This window comes from Euprymna scolopes, chromosome 18, assembly GCF_053919585.1.
Source record: "Euprymna scolopes isolate OS-2025 chromosome 18, ASM5391958v1, whole genome shotgun sequence".
Classification (NCBI taxonomy): domain Eukaryota; kingdom Metazoa; phylum Mollusca; class Cephalopoda; order Sepiida; family Sepiolidae; genus Euprymna; species Euprymna scolopes.
Genome location: NC_136499.1, coordinates 60,847,082 through 60,874,944, shown reverse-complemented (window position 1 = coordinate 60,874,944; position 27,863 = coordinate 60,847,082). Strand labels below are relative to the sequence as shown.

Genomic DNA, 27,863 nt, shown 5'->3' with positions numbered 1-27,863 from the left:
GATTGTCAGGTGGCTTACACTCTTTACTTCTGTACGCACTTATCATTACTGAGACAACCCATCTTCTTAAAAACATTTGATACCAAGACTTGATCTTAGGCAGTCATTATAATCTTCTCATGATCACAGTTGAACGATTCTTATTCAACCAGTCTACAGAGCCTTCTTTATCTAGATGAATTCACCCAGAAAATTCTTAGCATTCTCTTAGTCGGCCCATTCCTCCAGATTCTTGCAATGGAAGGACTTGGGGCATTTGTTTTGTTTTTGTTTTTGTTTTTTTGCTATTTTTTTTTTTTTATCAGTTTTGTGATGGAGATTGTTCTGGTCCTTGTTTTGTGATGTTAATGTGCCATCATAAGTTTTGGATTCTGGAAGCTCATCAAATACTTCCCGGTGCTCACAGTAATGGCACGATGCTGATGCTTAATTACTGAGAGACTCGTAACTCCTGTTCCTCTGAGCAGATATAGCCTAGGCAGACACTGGTTACTTTATGTTACTCTGTACAGTGGCAAAATTTTCTTCCTTTAATGTCTAGTCTGTTTATGTTCTTTTGTGACTAATCAACAATATAAAAGCTGCATGTTGTCACATGCATAGCTAGTTGATTAATGGCAGTTAACTTAATTGTGTTTGTATGTTGTGTTTTACAAATTTTCATTATGCAGCGTACGTACTCTCTGCCAATTTTTCTCTTATCTGCGCATGCTGAACCGAATCGTTCTCTCCTATGCCAAAATGCGTATGTGTATTGTTCTTCTGGGTCTTTATTGTCTTTATCAAGCCTTCTGTTTTTCGTTTGGATTTTCTTTTCAGCTCTGATGGAACGGCACATTTGTTCATGCCAAAGCACTTCTTTCAAACTCCTTGGCTTAACGTTCGCAAGGAACGTAAGTTGGGGCAGACACATCGAGAGAATAGCCGAGGCTGCTGCAAAGAAGGTGGGATCTCTCTACCGTGCTAGAAAGTTACTTACGCCTGGAAGTATTCTGTACCTCTATAAGGCCACCATTCACCCATGTGTGGAATACTATTATCACCTTTGGGCTGGTGCCTCTCTAACTAGTCTCTCACTCCTGGGCAGGTTTCAAAAGAGTCGCCAACCTGATAGGTTCTGAACTGTCATCTAAGCTTCAACCTCTGTCCCACCGCCTGTTTTACAAGTATTTTAATGATAGATGCTACGACGAACTACAATACGTAAATACCCCCGTCAAACCCGACAAGTCCCAACCCTATACAGTAGAGATCCATATATGAAAACGTTCTAATCTAATAGTTTCTTCCCCAGAACTGCTAGACTCTCGAATCCCCTTCCGAGTTCCTGCTTGCCCAACTGTACTGACATGCAGAAGTTCAAATGTAATGTGAACAAACATCTTGCTGCTCAATTCCCTTCATAGTATCCCTGCCATTTATGTCCCTGATAGTAGCCCCCTACATCAAAGTGGAACTGTGCCTTGTTTGGGGTGAAAATCTTATTAAAACTCATCCCAATATTTTTGAAGAATGTATGTACGGCTTATAAAAAGGTCGACTCAAGTCAGTGTCTGTGCTGGTATACAGCTTGAGGTCATCTATAAAAGCATGTGGTCAACTCTTTTGTTCGGGTTTTGTTCACGATCCTGGCTGAGTTTGTAAGTATTCTATCATTATTGTTTAGAGTATTACACTGAAATATGTTAATGCGCATATACCATTGAAAACCTTTGATTTTATTTATTTACTTATTCATTCATTGCAGACATCAATGTGTAGCATTATGTGAAGTGTCTTGGTCACAGGTCACCAAATGTGACCTTTCCGGGGTCACCGGAAACCAGTAGTGAACCCTCAGCGATCCCTAAATAAGAATTCCTTGTCACATACGCGTCGTGATCGTCCTTCACAGGGAATTCTCCGCAAGTTCTCTCGGCGCAGCAGGATCTCATTAATAGGGTTGGTCAGTGTCGATTTCACTTTCGGGTTGATATGCCGTGTCACGCTGGAAGGGAATAGAGTTTAATGCACGTAAATAAAAGGTAGACTCAGATATCTCTATTCTATTTGGTTAATTCAAGTTCGATATACAAAGTTGATATACACTTACATACGATTGTTCAGTGGTTGATTTTCAATAAACACTCTTGAGTCCCAATTAGATTTAATTACTTTTAGTTTTGGCGCTAGCGATGGACGGGTAGAGAAGGGGGTGGCGACGACTCTTCGATTAGGATAAGATTAGCTCAAAACTCAGCCCCAACTGACTGATTTTGGCGCGAGAATTCGCTTATATAGTGATGCGATGGGTTAGGTAGGGCTGCCGTCTAGACCAATCACCGCTGGTTACGTCATTGCAGGGGAATTCCCGATTCCCCTGCGTGTGTGCCTGCGATTCTGTGAAGGCTCGAAGTTTCGGTTCTCACTATCAGAGAGGTTAACTCGTACCCCTCGTCTGGCCTTAGAAACTAAATTATATTTTGTTATGTTCTCAAAACATCAAATTGTTACTTTTCCACTAAACAATAAAATGTATATGTCGGTTTTACAAGAAAATAAATCATAACTTGACTCTTTCTTTCAGCAAGGTCGGGCGCCGCTGCCCGAGCACGCAATAATGCTTTACAATTAACAGAAGCATAGTTGTCCGGCATTCTTAAGTGTTTCGGGAGTCTTAATCTCCCCCCGATCGGGAGCCCTGCCACTCCCGGCGGCGGTCACGTCACAATTATGGAGACTAATTTTTTGATTCCTACGAATCATCCAGACCGGGCTTGTCACATCTATAACTTGTAGCGGACATGAGCTAGAACCTGAAAAGCGTGGTGGATATATATTTTTTTAATTACTGGGACTGGGGTTCACCATTTATGAAGATCCGAATACCATTCGAGGATAAGTATTACTGGGTATCAAATAGCCGGTGAGATAACACCGTCATGATCGGTAATGTTTGATTATTTATGAGGATGCCTCAACAAGACTTTCTTCACATTGAACTTGAAAGTGATCATGTTATAGGCAGATGGGAAGCAGTCCCTCGGTATTGTGTTGAACAGACGAGTAATTCTAGAAAAAATTGCTCATAGAATTTTTGTTTTAAACACAGAGAATAAAAGCATGTGTTGACAGCTGTTCTATATAGACGAGTGTTTGCTCTGAATGTTCTACCGGAAGGGGAACAATAGATAGAAGTTCAGTCGAGCCATGAAAATAACGATGAAGCAGATAGACGTTCTACATTTCTTCTGTGAGAAAGAGGAAATGCAGGAAAGGGTACTTTTTACAGTTTCTCCTAATTTCTGGAACAGTTCTCCATTTTAAGACGTATTTGGTTCTTATACAGGTAGAGGATTGCATCAGGCGTGAAATAACTTTTGGAGCCGGAAAATCATCCAACCAGCCTTTGACTAGCGATAGTGGTGACGGATCTAACGTATGCATTTTCACTTACCTGGTTACAGCCACAAAAGGACTCGTCCCTGTTTGTCGCACAGAACCTAACCGTGAGAAAGGACAAGTGCACGCTAGAACAAGAGTATGTATGCTAATAATCCACATGTGAGAAATGTGCTTTGTCATCAGTAAAAAAAAAATAAAGCAAAACCCATTGAGCGATAGACATTGGTATTGAAAGCCATGTTATTGAAGAAAAGTATACTACTAAACGAAGTTCCAGTGGTGATCATATTTTCCGGAGATGAGTAGTAAAAACGGTGTTGTTGAAAACAGCCTACTATGTTATAAAGATCTAGTGTCAAACGCGTTATTGGATTGCAAGAGTTGTATTTTACCTTCGGCAGTCTCGTAACTCACACATTCCATGGGTAACGAGTCAGACAAAGAGGGAAGAATTGCTGTTTTCTTAGTCGGAATATATTTATCTAACACTTATCGTTGGTTAATTTTTGATCTTGAAGCAATGTTTTTAGTTTTTTATATCAAGTGGTTTCATGCCTTGTTTGAAACGATTTCTATATATAAAAAAAAGAATATGATATCATATAAGAAATGTATACCACATGACAAAGTTCCAGTGGCGAGTTCGTTGCACGTTTTTTAAGAGTCGACTTAAATCAACGTCTAAACTGGTATACAGCTTGAGGACATCTACAAACAGACACGATTTGTCCACTCTCTTTCTTTTTTTTTTGGGGGGGGGGGGTCCTTCAGCACCGTGGCTTTGATGACACGTAGTAGTAGTTCGTTCCCTCTTTTTTCTCTTTCATTGTTTTTTTTTTTTTTTGTCTTATATTTCTTACTTACAGCGATTGTGAAAGTTATAACATTAATGACAGTACAAAATAGTCGGAGTTCAACAATTCTGTCATTTTTTTCTTCTTTCCGTCTTTAATACAAGAATGAAAGTAGCACCAGGAGAAAGCAAAACATCTGATCAATTACTACGTGTCATTACCGTTTGTGACGTAATATCCTGACATACAACCTTAAATCCAGTTTTTTTTTTTTTAATTCTAATGGAATTTTCCACTATTTTATGCTTATTCTAGCCTAATGTAGAAAAATGCTGTTTCTTACATTATTTTCGCGCAACTGCATCTGGACATTGTTACAAGAATATATTGATGATTAATACGGTGTAAACTCCAAGTGATAATGTTTGGAAAGTAAGATATAAGATATGAATTTTTATATGCAGTCAGGAGATGGAGAATCGGGATTTAGAATTATTTTCAGAAGTGTGACTCGGAGTGGTTATTTTTTTTTCTTTTTTAACTGACTACGTAATCTAGAGTTCGTAGTCGGATGTTTTGAGCCGACTAGTTCCCGTTCAATGATTGGTATTTTAATGATTTTCCTACCAACCCCCAATAATATAATAGAGAGGTGTAAGATATTTTATTTAAACCGACCACCGACAATTAAAAATGCAGATAATTGATCTTTTGATTCTACCTCCAAACGGGTGGGGCAGAGTAATTTGCTTATTTAAATTTAATATGCCAAATAAGTAAGTTGTCCCGCCCACCATGTATATATATATATATATATATATATATATATATATATATATATATATAATGTGTGTGTGTCTGTCTGTCTGTCTGTCTGTCCATTTCCCTACCAAATAACTGTGAATTTTCGGTCTAGAGACTCGGAATTTGACATAAGGAGTATTGAGATTTGGGAAAATCTTCATAATCGGTTTTCGGCGAGAAATTTGGCTGTCAAGGGGTCAAAGTTCAACGATGTGACCTTTGAAAACGCTACCAAACTTCTCTAAACATTTGAAATTTTAAATGTAGGTTACTTAGACATGAATCAAACTTTTTTATTTGATTTGAGCCCAAAAAATAAATGTTAAGAGGACAAAATTGGGTTCAAATTTTTTAAAAAGTTGACCTCTGCGGTCTCTACCAAATTACTCAGCCAATTTCTAGTCTAAACATTTTAAAATTTTACATAAAGGGTATTCAGGGATGGGGCAAGCTTTTTAATCCGTTTGGTTCGAAAATTTAAGCTGCCAAGGGGTCAAAGTTCAAAAGATTTGACCTTTGCGGTGTCTAGCAAACTACTCAGCCAATTTTAGGTCTAAACATTTGAAATTTATACATAACGGGTATTCAGGCATGCGGCAAACATTTTAATCAGATGGCTGCCAAAAGTTGAAAGAGTTGACCTTTGCAGATTCTACTAAATTCCTTCGCTAATGTTTTGATCTAAAGACTTGAAATTTTAGATGTGGGTAACTTGGATATAGGTAAAACTTTGTATTTAGATTTGAGACCAAAATAATAAATATTAAGGGGTAAAATTAGGGTCAAAGTTTTAAAAATATTGACCTCTTTGGTTTCTACGAAATTACTTAGAAATATTTTGGTCTAAACCTGAAATCTTACATAAAGTGTATTCACAAGTAGGGAAAGTTATGAACAGTACACAGGGCCCGAGCAAAGCCTGGCTGATCTGTTAGTATATATATAAAAGTGAAACTGTTGGTGTGTGTGTCTATGTGTGTACATTTCCCTACCAAATTACTCTGTCAATTTTAGTCTACAAACTCAAGATTTGACACAAGGGATATTGAGATTTCGGGAAAATATTTTAATTTGTTTTCAACCAGAAATTTGGCTGTCAAGCGGTTAAAATTTAAAGATTTTACCTTTGAAAACTCCTCCGCCAATTTTGAGTCTAAACACTTGAAATTTTAGATGTAGGTTCCATGGACATGGATCAAACTTTTAATTTGATTTGAACCCAAAACAATAAATGTTAAGGGGAGAAAATTGGGGTCAAAGTTTTTAAAAATTTTAACTCTCAATCAATGTTTGGTTTAAACATTCGAAATTTTACATAAAGTGTATTCAGACATAGGGCAAGCTTTTTTAGGGGTCAAAGTTCAAAAGAGTTTACCATTGCGGTCTATAGTAAACTATTCAGCAAATTTTGGGTCTAAACATTTGGAATTTTTCATAAAGGGTATTCGGACATGCAGCAAAAAAGTCAATTTTGGGGCGAGAATTTGACTGGCAAACAGTCAAAGTTTAAAGAGTTGACTTTTGCAGACTCACCCAAACTCCTCCACAAATTTTAGGTTTAAACACTTGAAATTTTAGATGTAGGTTACCTGGACATGAGTCAAACGTTTTAATATATATATATATATATATATATATATATATATATATATATATATATATATATATATATATATTTATACATATGCACATAAAGTTATGAACGGTACATAGGACCCGAGCAAAGCTGAGCTGAACTGCTAGTGTATATATAAATGTGGAATTTTCCGTACGAGTGTGTGTGTGTATACATTTCCCTACCAAACTACTTGTCAATAATCAGTCTACAGATTCGAGATAAGGGGTATTGAAATTTGGGAAAATCTTTTTAATCGGTTTTCAACCAGAAATTTTGCTATCAATTGGGCAAAGTTATACGATTTGTCTTTTGAAAACTATACTAAACTTCTCCGATAATTTTGAGTTTAAGCACTTGAAATTGTAGATGTAGGTTACTGTGACATTAATCAAAGTTTTTAATTTGATTTGATCCCAAAACAATAAACGTTAAGGGATCAAAGTTTGGGTCAAAGTTAAAAAAAACCTCTGCAGTCTTTACCAAATTATTCAGTTATTTTATGGTCATTTGAAATTTTATATAAAGTGTATTCAAACATAGGTCAAGCTTTTTAATCGGTCTAGCAAAAATTTGACTGCCACGCGGTAAATGTTCAAAAGATTTTACCTTTGCAGTCTCTAGCACATTATTCAGCCAATTTTTAGTCTAAATTTTTAAAATTTTACATAAAGGATATTCAGACATGCGGCAAGATTTTAATCAGTTTTTCAGAAAAAATGTGGCTGCCAAGACGTCAAAGTTGAAAAAGTTGACCTTTGCAGACTCTACTAAACTCCTTCGCCAGTTTTAGGTCTAAACACTTTAAATTTTAGATATAGGTAATCTGGCCATGAGTCAAACTTTTATATATATATATATATATATATATATATATATATATATATATATATATATATATATAAAACTACTTCATTTACTCACATAAATTTAATATACGAAAGTATAGATTTACGCGTAAACTTTAAGTATTTACTTCAAAAGTGCTCAATACGTAGGTAGAGCTAGTTAGTAATTTATAAGACAAGCTACCACATGCAGACATTTAGACGACCCATGTAAATTATGCCTCCATGAAAAATTTGCTATCCTGTACTTTAAAGAACCCCCAAATCTATTAAACTGTAGACGAGAAATAGCAAACAACTGTGTTCACAAAATAAAACTTACTCTAGGATAGCGATACAAAATAGCTTTAAAACTAACAATAACGATAGAAAACAAACAAATAAATAAATTAAATAAACATGAATATACATAAACGATCACACACATATATATATTATATATATATATATTATATATATATGTGTGTGTGTATGTATATGTGCATGTATGTGTGTACACATAGGTATATTTATATATATATAAAAAGGGAGAAAAACGTCTACCTTAAACCACTAACCTATTTCTAAAACAGATCCTTTGTCCGATAAAATGCATGCCCATTGGCTGATAGGAAGGGGCGCGATGGATACTAGAAAGCTGATTGGTTAACTAAAAATCCTCAACATATATAAAAACAAGAAACAACCACAGAATTCGCGCATAATCCTGACGAATCCTATAGTGGATGAAACGCCGAATATTCAGTGTAGCTTAATCGCCATATATATTTTATAAATTACTATATATATATATATATATATATATATATATATATATATATATATATATATATATATATATATATATGTATATATATATATATATATATATATATATAAATAAAGTTATGAACGGACCATAGGATACAAGCATAGGCGGGCTTAACTGCTAGTGTAAATATAAAAGTGAACTTGTCTGTGTGTGTGTCTGTCTGTGTACATTTCTCTACCAAACTACTTTGTTAATTTTCAGTCAACAGACTCGAGATTTCACATTTGGGGAAATCTTTATAATCGATTTTCGACTAGAAATTTGGTTTTCATGGCATCAAAGTTCAACGATTTGACCTTTGAAAGCATTACCAAACTCCTTCGCCAATTTTGGATTTGAACTCTTTAAATTTTAGACGTAGGTAATTGGACATGCGTCAAACTTTTTAGTTTGATTTGAGCCCAAAGCAAGGCATGTTTTGAAGTCAAAATTGGGGTCTAATTTTTAAAAAAATTGACCTCTGCGGTCTCTACCAAATTACACAGCCATTTTTTATCTAAACATTTGAAATTTTACATAAAGTGTATTCAGACATGCAACAAGCTTTTTAATCCGTTTTGGGGCGAAAATTTTGATTCTCAAGAGGTCAAAGTTCAACAGAGTTGGCCTTTGCAGACTCTACCAAACTCCAATTTTTAAACTTTAGATGTAGGTTACCTGTACATGAATCAAACTTATTAATATATATATATATATATATATATATATATATATATATATATATATATATATATATATATATATAACAATCAAGTAAGTAATAGAAGAAACGGATTGAGTGGTCCAAAATGTGAAGTAGTCTTTGTAAATATCATGGATATCCATGGTATTTACAAAGATTCTTTCTTTTCCATCTCCATCTGTCTTCTCTCCTTATGACCCCTCTCTCCGTTTCCCTAATTCACTTTTCCTTTTATCTTTTCCTCTCGCATTACTTTCTTCTTTTCCTCCCTCATTTCTCTATCTCAATCCTCCTTTCTCTACTATCCATCTCACTTTTCCAACACTCTTTCTCTCTATCTTTCTGTTATTTCTCTCTCTATCTCTATCTCTCTCTTTCTCTCTCTCTCTCTCTCTCTCTCTCTTCTGTAGTGTAATTTACACGTATTACCCCTTAGATCGAAGACAATAACCGCCTGGTATGGTTCGATTTCAGATTTGTAACCTTTTCAGCTTTAAGTATTCATTGGTTGTGGATGGCTTAGGGTTAATTACTTTTAGTTAATTAGCCTCTAATCAATACAGCTGAATTGTGATTGCAAGAGAAGTCCACAGATCTAATTTGGCGAAAGATGTCTACAGAGAGTGTCAAAAACTGAACAAATTCCCAATTCATAACGAAGTTGCGGATATTTCTAAAGAAAAAGAATTATTGCTTATCCGTCATTTAGCATTAATTTTCTAGCTGAATGCACGGAATCCTTTTTTTTATTAAGTTATTGATACCATGAAAACATGATGCTTCTAGTCTCAGTCTTTACTATACGAGGTGGAGCGATAAAATTGTCGCACTAGAAAAGACATGATTCCATTTTCATTTCATGAAAACCTGTTTCTTGTTTTATTATTTTGGAGAGCATCTACTAGTTGGCTAGTTATGCACAAATCTCAAGTGCGACAGGAGCCTTCTATCACGTGTGAAAGTGACACAATGTTCAACGTGCGAGATCAGATATGCGCTGCTAAACAACTCATGTTCTCTACTGATGAAAATTATGACAACAGGACGATTGCCAACACCCTCAAAATGTATCGCTTGATTGCTACGAATAACAGGAACGTGCACACGATGATGAAAACAAAGTTTTCGACCACGGTTATAGTCTTTAATGTGGTTTCAAGTGAGAGTCACATCATGCTGCCTCACATCTTCAAAGAGACCCAGGCTTGGCTTCAGAAAGAGTGCTACAACTTTGTACCCTTCTATCACTAGGCCCCTCCTCTCCCGACCTGAATCTGCTGGACTACTTCGTTTGGTCATACATCGAAAACATCACCAACACGACTTCTTATAACACTAAAGCTAACCTGATCGCCGTCATCCGCCGAGTATTTGTCAAGCTCCCGCCAGCGCTTGTGGAAAAGGCATGCTCTCAGTTCCGGATCCGTATTGAGGCGGTGATTGAGGCTGAAGGCGGCTACATTGAATAGATGTCAGCTCTAATACATAATCAAGTTATCTGAATTGATTTTTTCAATATAAGTTTTTTTTTTAATAAAACTGTTGTGTTGTTTTCTTTAGGGCGATAACTTTATCGTTCCACCCTATAAATAATATAATTGCCGGATCTATCTGTGCTTCCTTTGTGACAGCTCGCTTTACTCGTTAGTCTAGTGGTCTTTATCTATTCGATGTTCTGACACTTCATCCTAATATAGCTTTCTATTTCACTAGTTTTTTTGGTTTTTTTTTCAAGAACTGCTGGCTTGTGGAACTCTCTTCATATTAACTGTTTTACTTTTACGTAAAGCCTTTATTTTGTCTTTTCAATAAGTATCTTTCGTTCTGGTTGGCTCCTTACATGAAATGATTTCATGCCTTGTCTGAATGGATTTACAGTTAAAAATAATTTAATAATTTGGAAATTATTTTAATCAAAATTTTCCAGGTTTTAAATAATGTTTTTATTCAGTCGTGAAAATAAAATAGTTCATTGCATCCAACGAGCAATATCATCACAATTGCAACATCTTTAGAGGAAAGAGTTCTTATTTACTCCCTAAATATTATGTCCTACCACCGCTCCCAATTGACACTGCGACCAATTCTATATTTTCCTACGATAATGTGATTTCACCGATCGAAACTGCTTATTAAATACATAGACATAATAGAATCTTACAGTTTTCCGATTTGTAATTAATAATGCATCCTTTGACATTCTGATTGGCTGAACTCTGAAACTTCTCATATTCTGGAATACTATTCTTCACTGCATAAACGAACGGTTACTACAATTGTAAATATTGCGTCACTATACAAAACTTATGTTGTTAAAGCAATTGCCATAAAAAATATGACATTTAAAATTCACATTATTAGCATGCCACTTCTCTGGTAAAAAAAATGACTATTTCTTATTTATTGTATTTACAGTTTATTTCCGTTTTTTTTATTTGGACATTCGCACGTGTATCTGTTTGCATGTGTGTATCTGGCTGTGCGTGCGTTTCAAAACAAAAACAAGACTTATTCGTAAGTACGTTTGTTTAAGCGCGTGTCTTCTTTGTGCGTGCGTTTCGAAACGAAAACAAAACTTTTGTTGTTAAATAAATTGTTAAAAAAAACTTAGATAAACACTACACCATTAGACTATTCTGGCGAAAAATATTTACGTACGGGCAGTCGGGTTTCCATCCTGGCTTGAGGTAGTTGCCTGTCTAGCCGCACTGATGAGCTGTGATATAGCGATACAGTGCTGTATGTGGATGACTATATATATATATATGTGTGTGTGTGTGTGTGTGTGTGTGCGTATGTGTGTGTGTGGGTGTGTGTGTGTGTGTGTGTGTGCGTGTGTGTGTGTGTGTGTGTGTGTGTGTGTGTGTGTGTGTACGTGCATATATGTTCAGTATGCTTACATTTTTATGCGTGTTCGCGTGAGTGTTTGTGTGCGTGTGTGCGTTCTGGCGAAAAACAGATATTTATTACATTTTGGCCTTCGGGACAAGATCAAAGTGTAGTATCTGTTCCGGCAGATACTGCAAGCAAAGACCAGATGTGGGGGCAACCCCACATGCCTGACCATTAACCAGCTCCCATTTCCCACCTCTCGGGAGCTGGTCCCCTTTTTCCCTTCCCCCTCCCTTCACTCCTCACATTAAAAATCGGCCTTGTGCCTAATTTGCTCGGTGGGGGAGCAAATAAATACCAAAGTGTAGTATCTGTTCTTCAGATGCTGCACTTCTATTTCTTGTTCTCTTTCGGTGGAGGAGAAATCCTTCACGACTGAGACAATTTTTATTTTTGTACCTTTTCTCCACGTTAAAAAACGACCCTGGTGTCTAACTCTGTCCCGCGGGGAGGCATAGTAAATAGGTACATTTAAACAACAACAAAAATATCACTTTCCCAATTTCGAAATTGTTACGTACGTTTGTTGATGTGCGTGTGTCTGGCTTCGTGTGCGTTTACAAAACAATAATAATACTTGTTTGTACGTGTGTTTGTTTGTGTGCGTATCTTCATATGCGCGTGGGTTTCTACATGAATACAGAACTTTGGTTGTTACCTAATTTGCTAAAAAAAAAAAAAAAAGCTTTAATAAACATTACAACAAAGAACAGTTTCCCAACTCATTTCTATCTTCCTTAGGGAATGTCATCGGTTTCCCACCTACTTTGTTGGTTTGCTCTTTATACAATTTCCTTTTCATTATATTTTTCACGATGAATTATCTATAATATAAATCTCACCTGTCTGTTTAAATGTATGTATGTATGTATGTATGTATGTTTGTATGTACGTATGCCTAAAACTTTCGACAGAGGCGACGGATTCTCACGACATCGGTATCGTTTTGAAGAGGAACACTCTGGATGACAAATATCGAAAAATTGGACCAAAATATTAATTCCTTCATACTCAACTGCGTACTTTTCTTTTTTGCTCAAGACCAAACCTCCAAACATCCGGGCAACGCCTGGCACCCAGGCTAGTTATTTATAAAACACTATACTTACATAAAAAAATTAAAATCGGCTATTTCATTTTCACTAAGCCACAGCAGCGCTAGTATATATATATATATATATATATATATATATATATATACACCAGGGGTGTGCAATAAGTAATGCCCCTGACCCACTTCCAGTTGGCTGATCCAGCTGAAATTTTGCATGTGCAATGATTTATATCTCTACGGGTTCTGTGGCAAATTACAGCTCTGAAATAATTGTGATTTCTGTTTTGCAGGTGTTTGAATTGAGTCAAGTGTGAAATGGAGCCTCTTGAATGCTGAGCAGTGATCCGGTTTTTGTATTTGAAAGGACGCACACCACAGGAGACTTTTGATGAAATGAAAGAAACTTATGGTGATAATGCCCCATCATATGACCTTGTAAAACGCTGGCATCATGAATTCAAACATGGCCGGAAGTCTGTGGAAATAGCTCCCAGAACTGGTCGCCCCCCCCCTTCGCCATTGATGAGGCATCTGTCCGTCAAGTTGAGGCTGCCATTTTGGAAGATGGGCGCATTACTATTCGCCAAATAGCCCAAGATATCAAGATTAGTGCAGGGTCTGTGGAAACTATCATTCATGACCATTTGCATATGCATAAGGTGTCTGTCAGATGGATTCTCAGGTTGCTCACACCATTCCGAAAGCGAGAACTCGTCGAGTGGTCGAGGATGAATTTGGAGTGGTGCCAAGAAGATGAGTCAAAGTTTTTCAAAAGACTGATTGCACAGGATGAAACCGGGTCCATCACTATGATCCAGAGACCAAAGCCCAGTCAATGCAGTGGAAGCACTTGGATTCACCACCCCCAAAGGAGGAAAGGGTGCAGCCCTCCTCTGGCAAGGTCATGCTCACAGCTTTCTGGGACCAAGACGGAGTAGTGATGAGAGATTTCCTGGCAAACGGTACCACAATTACAGGAGCCTATTATGCTTCACTTTTGAGGAAATTAAAGGAAGCTATCAAAATCAAGAGGCGGGGCAAGATTAGCAAGGTACGCTCCCCCTGCAGGACAAGGCTCTGGTCCACAACTCGCATGTCACCAGATCAGAAGCAGGGGCGTGTGGTTATGAAATCACCCCCATCCTCCCTACTCTCCTGACCGTGCACTCTCTGACATTCACCTCTTCCCAGTCATGAAGTTGTTTTTGAAAGGAAAGCGTTTCCCAGATGATGCAGCCTTGATATCTGAAGTCACGTTGTGGTTGGAGGACCAACCTGGTGTGTTCTACAAAAACGGTCTCCAGAGCTGCATCAAACGATTGGAGAAATGCATAACTCTGGGTGATTCCTATGTAGAGAAAGACTAATAACTGTGCCAAGTTTCGTTGCTCTACTGCTATGGGAAGTGGGTCAGGGGCATTACTTATTGCATATATATATACTGGCAAATATCAAAAACAACAAGAAAGAATAACTTCATCTTTGTATGTATGTATGTATATATATATATATATATATATATATATATATATATATATATATATATATATGTATATGTTTATATATGTATATATATATGTATAAAGACATATTAAAAATTAATATGTCGGTTGGACTGTGTTTATATTTTGACTATCCGTCGCTGATTTTATTTGTGAAAAAATGTGTGAATTTGTTTATATCATCGTCATTTACTATTCCAAAAGTGTCTGTCTCAAAATTTTTTATTTAAAAAAAAAAAAAAAAAAGTAAGCGTCTTTAATATGTCGGTTGGACTGTGTTTATATTTTGACTATCCGTCGCTGATTTTATTTGTGAAAAAATGTGTGAATTTGTTTATATCATCGTCATTTACTATTCCGAAAGTGTCTGTCTCAACAAAACTTTTTATTTAAAAAAAAAAAAAGTAAGCGTCTTTAATATGTCTGTTGGACTGTGTTTATATTTCGACTATCCGTCGCTGATTTTATTTGTGAAAAAATGTGTGAATTTGTTTATATCATCGTCATTTACTATTCCGAAAGTGTCTGTCTCAACAAAACTTTTCATTTTAAAAAAAAAAACAAAGCGGGAGACCAGTACCCGCATTAAGCTGGTCTGCAGTTTGACTTGTTGCTGGCTATCTTGCTCTTGCTTGTTGCTGGATGTCAACATTTTGAACCGAGAGAGAGAGAGAGAGATTTAGCTGTCGTACAAAGCTAAAACTCTGTAACATCATCTTTGTATAGATACTCCCTCAGGCATTTGTCTATTATAAAAAAAAAGAAAAAAAGTCCTGTGGCGATAAAAAAAAGCTGTGACGGGTGTACGCCTGTAATGCTGGATGCATGTAACAATTCATCTGCCATCATAATATTATCTATGTATGTATATGTGTACATATATTTATATATGTGTGTGTGTGTACATTTATATATGTACATGTGAGTTTATATGTATTTATATCTATGTGTATATGTATGTATATGTTTCTATGTGTATATATGTTTGTGTGTGTACATATATACATTTATATGTGTTTGTATGCATGTATGTGTGTATATGCATGTATGTGTATGTATGCAGGTGTGTATGTATATGTATGTGTATGTGTGCTTGTATGTGTGTATGTGTGCTTGTATGTGTGTATGTGTATGAATGCATATATATGGATGTGTATATATATGTAGGTAAGTGTATGTATACATATGTGCATATATGTACGTATATGTATGTGTAAGTGTATGTATTTGTATATATGGATGTATATGTATATATGTATGTATGAATGTGGGTATGTATATGTATGTTTGTGTATTGGGTATATATGAGCGTATGCTTATAGACATGTATGTATGTATGTATGTATATATTTATATGTATGTATACCAATGACCGTCTTGTTTATGTTTGCATGTGTGTGTATGTATATGTAGGTGTGAGTATTGTGTATTGTGTATGTACGAATGTATATATGTGTGTGATATGTGTACATATGTATGTGTGCGTGCGTGTATATATATGTATGTATAACAGTGACCGTCTTTAGTGTCATGTCTGCTTGAGCATGTGAATTCGCTGGCAGGACTATATGTCATTTTCGGGCTCATGAACTCTCAGTGCCTGAGGGAGTGGCACTCGTCTGACAAGACGTTGCAATCATCATATATATGTATGCATGTATGTATGTATATATATATATATATGTATATGTATGTGTGCATGTACGTATGTATATATATATATGTTTATATATACATATATATGTTTATATATATATGTATATATGTATGTATATATGTATATGTATACATATACACACACACAAACACACACACACACACACACACATATATATATATATATATATATATATATATATATATATACGTTTTATTTTTTATTACCGTATCTTACAGTATTGCTCTACAACAGTATTGAGCACTTTCTTCACTTTTTATTAATTACCATTTCCACTATATATATATATATATATATATATATATATATATATATATATATATATATATATACATTACTGTTTCCAAAAGTTTAAAGAATGACTGAGGTGCCATAAGCTAGAATCGAAACCTAAACATTTACCTTTTCATCTCTGTTCCCTACAGTCTTAGCTATCGACAAATACATAAGACACGATTTAAAATGAAACTAGCTCAAGCTACGAATGAATTTTCGCATGCGTGCAAGTAATAGAAATATGTCGGCAAGTTGAATTGAGCATGTTGCATTTCAACTTGCTGAAATATTTCTGTGCGCGTTATTCATCCAAACAAAGATTTTACCCGTTATAGACCATTCTTGGTGTATGATGACTATTTCCTGTTAATTTCAGTGTTATGTGACCACTGACCAGTAGTGTAAGAATTTACCGGTTAAATGGTGCTACATACAGACACACAGATACACACATACATACATCTATTGTTTTATTTATATTGATTACTTCAATTAATCAAAGAGAAAACTGGTGTTGAAGAAAATAAAATGAAATATTTAAAATCATATATATTTTATTAAATGTAGACGAGAAGCAGAAAAGAAAAAAGAAAAGTCGCAAATAAAAAAGAAAAAAGAAACAAGAAAAAGAAAAAAGAAAAGTCGCAAAGAAAAATATAACAACGGATGTAAAATTAAAGATGAAGAATGAAGAGATGAAAGAAAAGATGAGAAGAAAGTGAAATATTAAATGAAGAGAAAGAAGAGTAAAAACAAAAAAATTTTAAACGAAGGAGAAGAAAATGAGAAAAAGACAAAAGATGAAGAAAAGAAGAAAAGAAGAGGAAGAAAAGAAGAAGAAGAAGAAGAAGAAGAAAAAAAAAATAAGAAGAAAGGAAAATAAGTAAAAAGAAGAAAAGAAGAAAAGAAAAGGAGAAGAAAGACATAGGAAGAAAATTAAAGAAAAAAAATGAAGACACTAAAAGAAGGAAATAAAAGAGGAAGAAAAGAAGAAAGGAAAAGAAGAAGAAAAGAAAAAGAGAAAAATTAAAGAAGAAGAAAAGATAGAAGAAAAAGAAAAGAAGAAGAAAAGAAAAGAAGAAAAAATAAAAGAAGAAGAAAAGAAGAAGACAAGGAAGAGGAAGAAAGAAAAAATAAAAAATAGAAGGAACAGAATAAGCAAAACAAAATAAGAAAAAAAAAGAAGAACCTAAAACAAAGAGAAAAGGACAATGAAAAAGAAAGAAGAAAATAAATACAAAAAAAAACGAACTTAATGCATTTTTACAATAAGCAAAAAAAAAAAGTGTAGAAAATAAATGTACAGCAAATAAGTGTTACCAACGGCAAGCTAAGTTACTTTTCGACCTGCCCGGAAAAGATATCTGTGTTTTAACTTATTTTAAAGCGTTTTTTTCTTTTAACTTCAAAACAAAGGTATTGTAAAGTTTGTTGAGTTATAATGACCACAATAGCGCTCTCTTTGCAACAACGTTGAGCCTGGATAATGGCAAATACAGACTTTCTTTTACTAGAAGTATACACCTTCGCTAATTGATATTACCTTCAGTAACAACATGAAGCTGGATATTCCACCAGACTAGACGAATTCTTATCTCCGAATCCAATAAAACCAAGATACCAAAAAGAAAATTATACTATAACATTTTAAAATGGTCAATTTGGGAGAAAAACATTTCTCAACTTCTCAACTAACTGGAGATAAAGAACTGCAAGGGAACATTCGAATATCTGTGCATCGAATGCATTAATATTGAGATAAAGAACTGCAAGGGAACATTCGAATATCTGTGCATCGAATGCATTAATATTGAGATAAAGAACTGCAAGGGAACATTCGAATATCTGTGCATCGAATACATTAATATTGAGATAAAGAACTGCAAGGGAACATTCGAATATCTGTGCATCGAATACATTAATATTGAGATAAAGAACTGCAAGGGAACATTCGAATATCTGTGCATCGCATGCAGGGATCAAGTATTAATACCAGGAAGGGATCCCTTGATTTGTGAAAACTTCGACTGAAATAAAATGAAGCAAGTAGGAAGAAGAGTTAATTATCTTTGGTAACATTTACGTATGGGCGAAGAAGATCAGAGTGAAGTATCTGTTTTGATGCTACACTTCACCTTTTCTGTCCTCGGTCTGTGGAGAAATCCTTCATGTCTGAGACAAGTTTACTTTTTTGTTCCTATCCAGGCTGCCCCTTTTTAGGGAGCTGAATTTTTTCTCGCATTAAAAAACGACCTTGTGTCTAACTCTGCCCTCGTAAGGGAGGCAAGTAGATCTGAAGATTTATTTGTTGTATCTTTATTATTTAAAAAAAAATGTTGGGTATTGTAAAATAATAATAATGACGACGACGACGACGACGACGACGACGACGACGACGACGACGACGACAACAATAACAACAATAACAATAACAACAACAATAATAATAATAATAATAATAATAATAATAATAATAATAATAATAATGCTCCCAACTTAAGATAAAAACAAAAATTAAGCAAGGAAGAATTAGGAGAAGAAGAGGGAGAAGAAAACGTAGTATAAAGCGAAGAGAAAGTATTCAAAGATGAAAAAGAAAAAAAAAGAATATTAAAAAAGGAAGCCAAAGATGAAGAACGTAAAGAAAGCGTAAAGAAGAAGAAAAAGAAAGAAAGAAAGAAAAAAGAAAGAAGTGCATTACCGCCGCAGCTGTGTGGCCACTCAATACGTGTTTCCATTGCAATTAAGAGAACCAAATTATCTCCCCTTACCGATGTCACCCGTCAACACTAATTGTCCCTAACTAACCTTAATTTCCAACTCCTTCAGTCTTTAATTCGCCTTCTAATAATCCGTTTATTATTTGAGTCCGTTAAAAAAAAAAACAAAAAAAAACTGGCTTTGCCTGCATTTCGATTGAGAGACTCCACCTACTGATTCTCGCATCAAGTATAGTTATTGCAAACTGATACTTCTCCCCTCATTTCTCTCAGACACGCCTGTTAACAAGATTTTAGAAAAGGGGAGGAGAATAAGAAGATGGACGGAGGGACAGTACTGTAAACCACGCCCACTAGCTCTTTCCCTTTTTTTTTTATCAATGATGTTTTCTTGTCTGTAACAATAATTTCGTTTGTTTTACAATTTTGCTCAATGAACAACAGAAAATGAACACACACACACACACACACACACACACACACACACACACACACACACACTGGTGCTAATGTGTGTGTTCAGAACGTTATCTGTTTCCATAATTACTGCCTTTTTCTCTTAACCTTAACCTCATCGTTATCGTCGTCGGAATCGTTGTTGTCGTCAGTGTGATATATATATATATATATATATATATATATATATATAGAGAGAGAGAGAGAGAGAGAGAGAGAGAGAGAGAGAGAGAGATCAGACAAATCACTCCCTTAAAATTGTTTATCTTTTAAAAAATATTATAATGTTGCCTTAACAGTGTCTGCCCTTAAAACTATTAAATATTGCCTGAAAAGTGTTCATTTAAAAATATACATATTAAATTTACGCCTTAAAATTATTTGCACTTAAAACTATTTAATATTGCCTTAAAATTGTCGTTTTAAAAATATGGATTAACTATATGCCTTAAAATTAGTTCCCAACCAAAACTATTAAATGCTGCCTTAAAATAATTCTTTACTTTTTAAAAACTAAAAACCAAAAATGTTAATATGTCACTACAGAGTATGCGTTTTAAATGCTATCATTTTTAATAAAAATCGCCCCAGACAAGGCATAAAGCTACTTGATGTACGGAACTAAATAATACTATTTCAAAGATTTAAAAAATCGCGAAAAATAAGTGTTATATCCCAAAAACTATCGAAAAAATCGCGAAAAATAAGTGTTATATATATATATATATATATATATATATATATATATATATATATATATATATATATATATATATATATATATATATATTTATATATATTAAAATACACTCTGCTCTTTAGACATTAAAATTATCAATCACATTATAAAGCTCCCCTCTTTGGTAGAGCACTCTTGTAAATTATCTTACTCGCTGCTTAATTTAGCTGAAATAATGCGAAGCTCGCGATTTGTTTACAAACAAACGTTTGAGCCCTCTACGAGTAGCGGACGAATGTTTATTTAAATAATCGTTCGGATAGGTTAATTTCGGCCACCGATTCCGTAGTCATGTGGGTAGGACTGCCGACTGTCATCACGACGGTTCTAGGTTCGATCCTCGGCTTGGGAGAGGTGTTAGTCTAGCGGCACTGATGAGTTGTGATACAACGAAACAGGTCTGTATGTCGATGACTAAAATATATTTTATATATATATTTATATATATATATATATATATATATATATATATATATATATATATGTATGTATGTGTGTATGTGTTATATTCCGACCCACAATGGCAGCAATTCATCTTCCTTTGTAAGAAACATGACTCATGAAATGTGAGGAGAAAAGGGCAGATTTAGGGAAGCGAGAGTCATGAGGTTGCTGAAAATAAACCCAATGTTTAGTTTCTAATTTTCTGTGTAAATTTCGAATTAGGCCATGCGGTTTTTCATAGCATTAGAATGGATAGAAAAGTTAATAATACAGCAGGTTCTCACGCACGTGTTGTCTCCCTGTTTTTACTTCCATTTTTTTTTTTTTTTTTTTTTTTGCCTTCACAGGCATCACATCTTGACATCAGTGGATTTACGAAAGTAGAAACAGTACATGTGAACTGTTCATTTATTTTTTAAGTTTAACCTATTCAAAACTGAAAAAAAAAATCAATGCATAGTAGAAATAATTGGTATTTGTACAGTTTAATCAAGAAATTAAAATCTAAAAACATTGAAAAAAATCTATATTGTACGTATTCGTTATGGAATAAAGTTTTTAAAAAAATACTGCATTTAATCAAGTAGTTCTTTTTTTTTTTACAGAGGAAAATCAAATTTTAATAAGATCAATCGGGTAGCGTCTATCTTAATTCTTCGCTCGCGAAGAGGGAGCGCCAGGGGGGATAACTCCAATCACCGCTTAAAGTTTGTAAATATTTGACGAGAATATTTTAAAATATGGGCAGAAACAAATACATAGATAAATGATTTTTTTTTTTTTGTCACTTATTTTACAGAGTTTATATGTCCCTTTTTAATCCTGTTTTCATTTTGTCCTTTGTTGATCAATTTTTCGTTTAACGGCATCCCCCTCCTCTTCCTATCTGCATATAAGAAAATGGCGACGATACGATGGATTTCATTAAAATTTGATTTTCTTCTGTTAAAAAAAAATCTATTTGATGAAATTAAGTGATTTTTTTTTTCGGAGAACTTCATTCCATACCGGGTATGTCCAATATAATGTCTTTTCAATATTTACATTTTTAACGTCTTGATTAAACTGTATAAGTAGGCACTAAATAATTAAATTAAATCAAGAATAATTTTGTCTTATTTCGAATTATTTAATCAGGAAAAAAAATTATGGTTTACTTAATTATTGAATTTAAAATGCTAATGTTTCACACTATTTTCAAGTTAAATTGAATGTTTACGATATTTTTATTCATTTAATTGTTAGGAAATTTACTAGAATAATTTTTTTAATTTAGTAATTAAGAGGAAAATGGATTTTTTACTTGATTAAATATTCTGAAATAAGAAAAGTGATTTTTTTTTTAATTTGATTATTTTTATTGTATAATAATTTATATCATTTTTAAGTAATTTGTATCATTTTTAAATAGATTAAACTTTAAAAAAGAATTTTTAATGACCGTTTTGATAAGAAAGAAAAAGTCCACTCCTACGAATTCGGAATAGGTGCATGTGAGCGAAAAAGATCGAAAGTAGAAACAGAGAAACAACAAGTACACAAGATGTAAAATGCCTATGCAAAAAATAACGATCAATGTAAATAATAATATAAAAAAAATAACGATAAATGTAAATAATATAAGGTATATGATTTGTGATTAATCTATTTTCGCTAAGGTGTAAATAAAGTTCGATATTATCGGATTAATATAAATTACTCAAAAATCAAATAATGTCGTCCCGTTGACAAAAACAGTACAATTTTAAATAAACACATTTTATAAATGTTTAAGGAATATTTATCTGATAATTATTTTTACTGTAACGAGACAGATAATATATATTTCTTAAAAAAACGAATTAAATTGTTACAATTTTAAATGGATATGTAGTAGAACCCCGAGATATGTTTTTTTTTTTAGGTTACTATGTGGAATACGATGCTTTCCGGCTCCGGGTTACGATATTTGCCTCGCCTTACGGTGTTATTTATAATGTAATTTAATTATATTAAAAAAAAACAAAAAAACAGGCTCCTTCAGTCTTGGACAGACTACACACGAATGGATAGTCTGGTGGAAGATAAAAAAAGATTATAAGCTCTATTTCCTATTTGGTTTTATCGAGCTTTTTTTATCTGGCTGAGATAATTTTATAAATATTAATTCTTTAATATTTATAATTTACTTTAATTTTACCATCTTGGATCATTTTGGTAAATTCAATTGTAATTTTCATTTAATATATATATATATATATATATATATATGTGTGTGTGTGTGTGTGTGTGTGTGTGTGTGTGTGTGTGTGTGTGATACAGAAATGCGAGACAAGATTACATTCGTTTTTTTTATAAAATATTCGGATGTAGTTTACGCTCTGAAAGAAAGTGAGGTGTATACTTTGTGGATGTGAGCAGGGTTAGGGTTTCAGGGTGAGGTGTGATGAAGGAAGGGAGTAGTACTGGGGCAAAGGAAGAGTACGATCCTGTGTGGTCAAGATATCGCAACAAGGAGTTATTGGTTTCATTTAAACTTGGCGGTTGTTTATTGGCCTAAGTTTTTGCTTTGATCTGAAGTAATATTATATCCTCATCGTTGTTACTTCCCTATCTTAGGTTTTAATGGTTGTTTTTTTTTCTGGTGTCGATTTCATTATATATCTAAGCTTTATTTATTAATTAATTTATTCCTTTATTTAATTATGTATTTTATGCCGCGCCTTTTTTCACCGTTCATTTGTTTCCGTTTTTAAATTATTTATCTATTTATTAGTTTATTTATAAGATATATGTCCATGTGGTCAAATCAACAGTCAGTAAACAGATATACAGGCTTATTTATATGTTTTAAATAAAAGTGGTGTACTGGGATTTATATTTTCCACTCTATCGTGGTGTCTGAAGTAATTACAGCGGCAATGGTTTTCATATCTATATATAAACTTAAGTTCAATCGTTGTCGTTCTTTCATTTGGGTTGTTTATCTTTTCCTCGATACTAGAATATAAATATATTTTATATGTTTATGCGCTTCGTTATAGAGATAGGTTTTCCGGACCATACATACGCAAACGGGTACATAATAGCATATGTATCTGACAATATTAGTGGAGTATTCCGTTCCCAAGGCTTATACTTAGAGTTTAGAGTACATTGTTATTGTTTGGGATCAATTGTGTTGTTGGTTTCCGTATGTTGGTTCAAGATAATACTTCTCGTAGATATATATATATCAACATTACAATTACAAGCGTGCTAGACCCATAGATTATTTTAGTTAATCGTTTTGGAGCGTTTAATCATAAGTATGCAAAGTGCACTCACCTTTCTCCGGTTGGTGGCATATTGTGTTCTAGTCGTTTTGTTTAGTATTAAACAGTAGCGCTTGAGATGGTGTTGAGGGGTAACGAGAGGATGGCTCTTTCCCTAATTTAGCTAAGTTATTTATGCTAGTCTATTCTTCGACGCTGTTCGGTGAGTATAGTTATTAATTAGAGGTGTGTCGGTTTTTAGTAAGTATAGTTATTAATTTGTAGTGTATGAGGACTACTTTGTATCCTTTCAACTCTTCTCTTGCTTCATTTATTTATCAATTAAGATACTGAGAGTGAGGGATTATGAATTGTAGTATTACTACTAAGAGGGGATCGCTACGGGTATAGCTAGCTTGTAATTGGAACGTTGATATATACCTATAATATAATATTACTTCAGATCAAAGCGAAAACTTAGACCAATAAACAACTGCCTAATTAAAATAATACCAATACCTCCCCACTGACACAATTTGACCAGACTAGAGTGTACTCCTCCTCTCTTCCTTCACCTGCGCCCCTACATACTTTCTTCACCACACCTCCCTCCACAATCCTTACTGCTCAGATTTACGAAGTATACACCATACTCGAATATTTTCTAAAAAAAAAAACGAATGTAATCTTGACTCTCGTTTCAATATCGCCCCTTTTTTTGGTCTAGTGAAGTGATTTCTCTAAATTGGGATTCCACTGAAACATGTATGCACATATGTAACCAATTGTTTGTATAATATATATATATATATATATATATATATATATATATATATATATATATATATATATATATATATATATATATATATATTGTTACGGCGTATTCCAGTCCTACTGGGATGCATAATTCTTCAAAAGTAGGGGAATCTAGGAATTCTTGTATTCCCGACATGTTGAGCTAACTAGTTCTCGCTACCTCAAATGTTTTCGACTGTCCAGGGTGTCTTTAGGGAAGGTATATTCCGGCACGAGCCCCCAATTTGTTACGATGTATCCCAGTCCTACTGGGGACAGTAGAGATGGGCGACGTAACGAAATATATATATAAAAAAAAGTTTCCTAGGTTCCTTGATAATACGTTGTTATGGGAATGGGACAACTGTCTCGAAGACAACAATAAAATGAAATGTACTGGACAACGAAATCACATAAGAAATAACGAGGACAAATATCGTCGAAAAATTAACAAACTTTTATTTATATAAAAGAAATAAATAAAATTCAAGAAAAGAAAAGAAAATTAAATATGCCTAACTAAATGAAATGATTTAATGATTCAAATTCTACCGAGAGAAAAATATATCAACAGTCAATGTTCACATAAAACAGGAAATCGTCTGCTCAATTAGATACAGGTTCTAGGGTAAGAGAGAGATATGGGAAAAATTAAAGTTTTGGTTGAAAAACTCACTGAATGTCCTTTGAAATGTGACCTTTCTTTTGTCTCTTTTTTTTATATATATTTCTTTCCTGTAAATTGTTTATATTTGATTATGCGCGCGCAGGTTTCATGTTTTTGTCCTTTGGATTGTTTACGTTTCATTACGCGCGTGCGTGTTAATTGCTCCAAGTATTTGTTTCCGAAGCTCATCGAAGCCCTTGATTTATAGTAAAAATTTCACTGCTCCATCGATCCTTCCTTCGCTGGGTTCATTCTTTTGTTTAGTCAATATCCTAACTTTGACCGCTGACAAAAACAGAGCTTTATCGTCGCCGCCAACATCGGCTGGTGTCGTTGATATTTACCTCCGCGACGCCGTTACCACGCTGTCGCCGCCTTTCGTCGGCTTCGTCACCCCGACCTTCGCTGACTTACGTCTTGTCACTTTGAAGCGCGAAGCTCCACTGATTGTTGACAACTTTTTTCAGCCCCCTCTCTCTCTATACGGTCTATCTCTCTATATACTGTTTATCTCTCTATATATACGGTTTAGTTCTCTCTATCTTTTCTCTCTTCTCTCTTTCTCGTCTATGAGCTTTCTTTTCCCTTTCCTTTTCCACTCTTCGTTTACAGTATCTCTGTCTCTCCCTTCTCCTCTTGTTCGCAGGCCTCCATTCCCCTTTTTTCTCGTCTTGTTTACAAAATGTGATCGAGCAGACGAGAATGGATCTTCTTGGCTCCAAAATATGATACAGTAAATAAAATATACTGAAAATATATCTACTCTCGGCTAAAAATCAATAAAATAATTTATTATACATTTTAATAAATGTATCACAATATATATATATATACATATATATATATATATATATATATATATATATATATATATATATATATATATATATATATATATATATATACTAGCAGGCTGCCTTAAATATGATATTTTAATTTATGCAGACTTCGTATTTATTAATGAAAATATGGCTCGAGCGCCATCGGCTAGAATCTAAAACAAAACTTATAGCTCCCGAGCCTTATTCGTCATTGTACTATGTCCTTACATATATATATATATATATATAAAATACGGCATAATCACGTTGACACACCGGTTCCCGTCAGATCACCGAAGTTAAGCAACGTTGAGCCTGGTCATTACTAAAATGGGTGGAGGACGTCGACACCTCCCTGCAAAAATTGCAAAAACCTAACGTCGTCATCTCCTCTAACGGGGATATACATGCGACTGGGGACCGCTTGTGAATTTCATACTCCCATGAAACTTCCTCCTTCGGAGGAAGCCAGTTAAACCCTGAATAGGGTTGGTGCTGACTATATATAAATTTAATATATAACGTTGTAAAATGTATAAATGTATATATGTGCGTGCGTAGAAAAGCACTTTAATTCAACTCACGCCTATCACGTTCCAATTATTTTCAATGTTGACCACTTAGCAGCTATTTTTGCTGGCTAAAAAAAGTCTGTAGACTAAAAATTGACAGAGGAATTTGGTAGAGATGGTTCCTCAGACAAACAGACAAAAAATGAGTTTGTTTTATTTTGGAGGGAATCATCGCTGTTAGAATTCAAGACGTGTGATCGTTTATGAAATGGAATAGGCGATTTAAAACAAATAACTATATGAAAGCAAAAATCATAAACAAATACCTTTTTAATACCAAGCCCTTGCTTGGAAAATTCGTTTGCTATTAAGCCAATCCATATAAAGTAATCAGTGTTATCCAAAAATCTACGCTTCTATTAATATTTTTGTAGGATCTTCATGAAAAAATTATATAGATTTCTTTTTTTTTTTTAATCGCGATTTTCACTATTTTCATATTATTATAATATTGGGTTTGTATTAACCAAACATGCAGAAAGGTTATTAACGTAATGCATATGCATAAAACTGTGATTCAATCAATAAATGCTTATATTATCTGCTAAAAAAATGATAGCAGCCCAAATAAAACCTTCATTTACACATTCATACTATTTGCCTCTGCAGCGGCCGATAAACCTTCGCGCCCAAAATGAAATGACTAAACTCATTCCTGCACACATCGTTTGTGCAAACACTATCCTGAAAAAAAAAAGGTTCTATTTTGGGCCAATCAGAGAACTTTCTGAATTTATTCGACATAGTCTTTCTGGGGAGGGAGCCATTCCAATCTCTAAAAGAGCTAGATTTTTCTTCAAATAAACCAGTGGAGCCCAGTTGACCCGAATCCACATATCGATTTCACTGGAGGCCACTCTGTTGGGCGCTCCTCTCTGCAATATCTCTCTCCACTCACACACACACAAAGATTAGCGAACACACGAACACACACAACTCGTTGATTCGTTGTCGTCTGCTAATCTGTATAAACTTATTGAAATATTTCCAACTTTTCTCACTGAACTTCTTTTCTAATATAAACACAACGAACATTGACTCTTATTAAAAACTTTTAATGAAATACTTTGTAT

At 34.2% G+C, this 27,863-nt stretch overlaps 1 long non-coding RNA gene across 1 annotated transcript in view; it reads right to left on the bottom strand.

Moving 5' to 3' along the window:
* Positions 1–1,401: 1,401 nt before the first annotated feature.
* Positions 1,402–27,863, bottom strand: part of LOC145297906 (uncharacterized) — a 41,030-nt gene continuing 14,568 nt past the window's right edge. The window contains exon 2 of the long non-coding RNA XR_013870350.1: positions 1,402–1,987. This is a non-coding gene — a long non-coding RNA (uncharacterized LOC145297906). The remainder of the gene's footprint in view (positions 1,988–27,863) is intronic.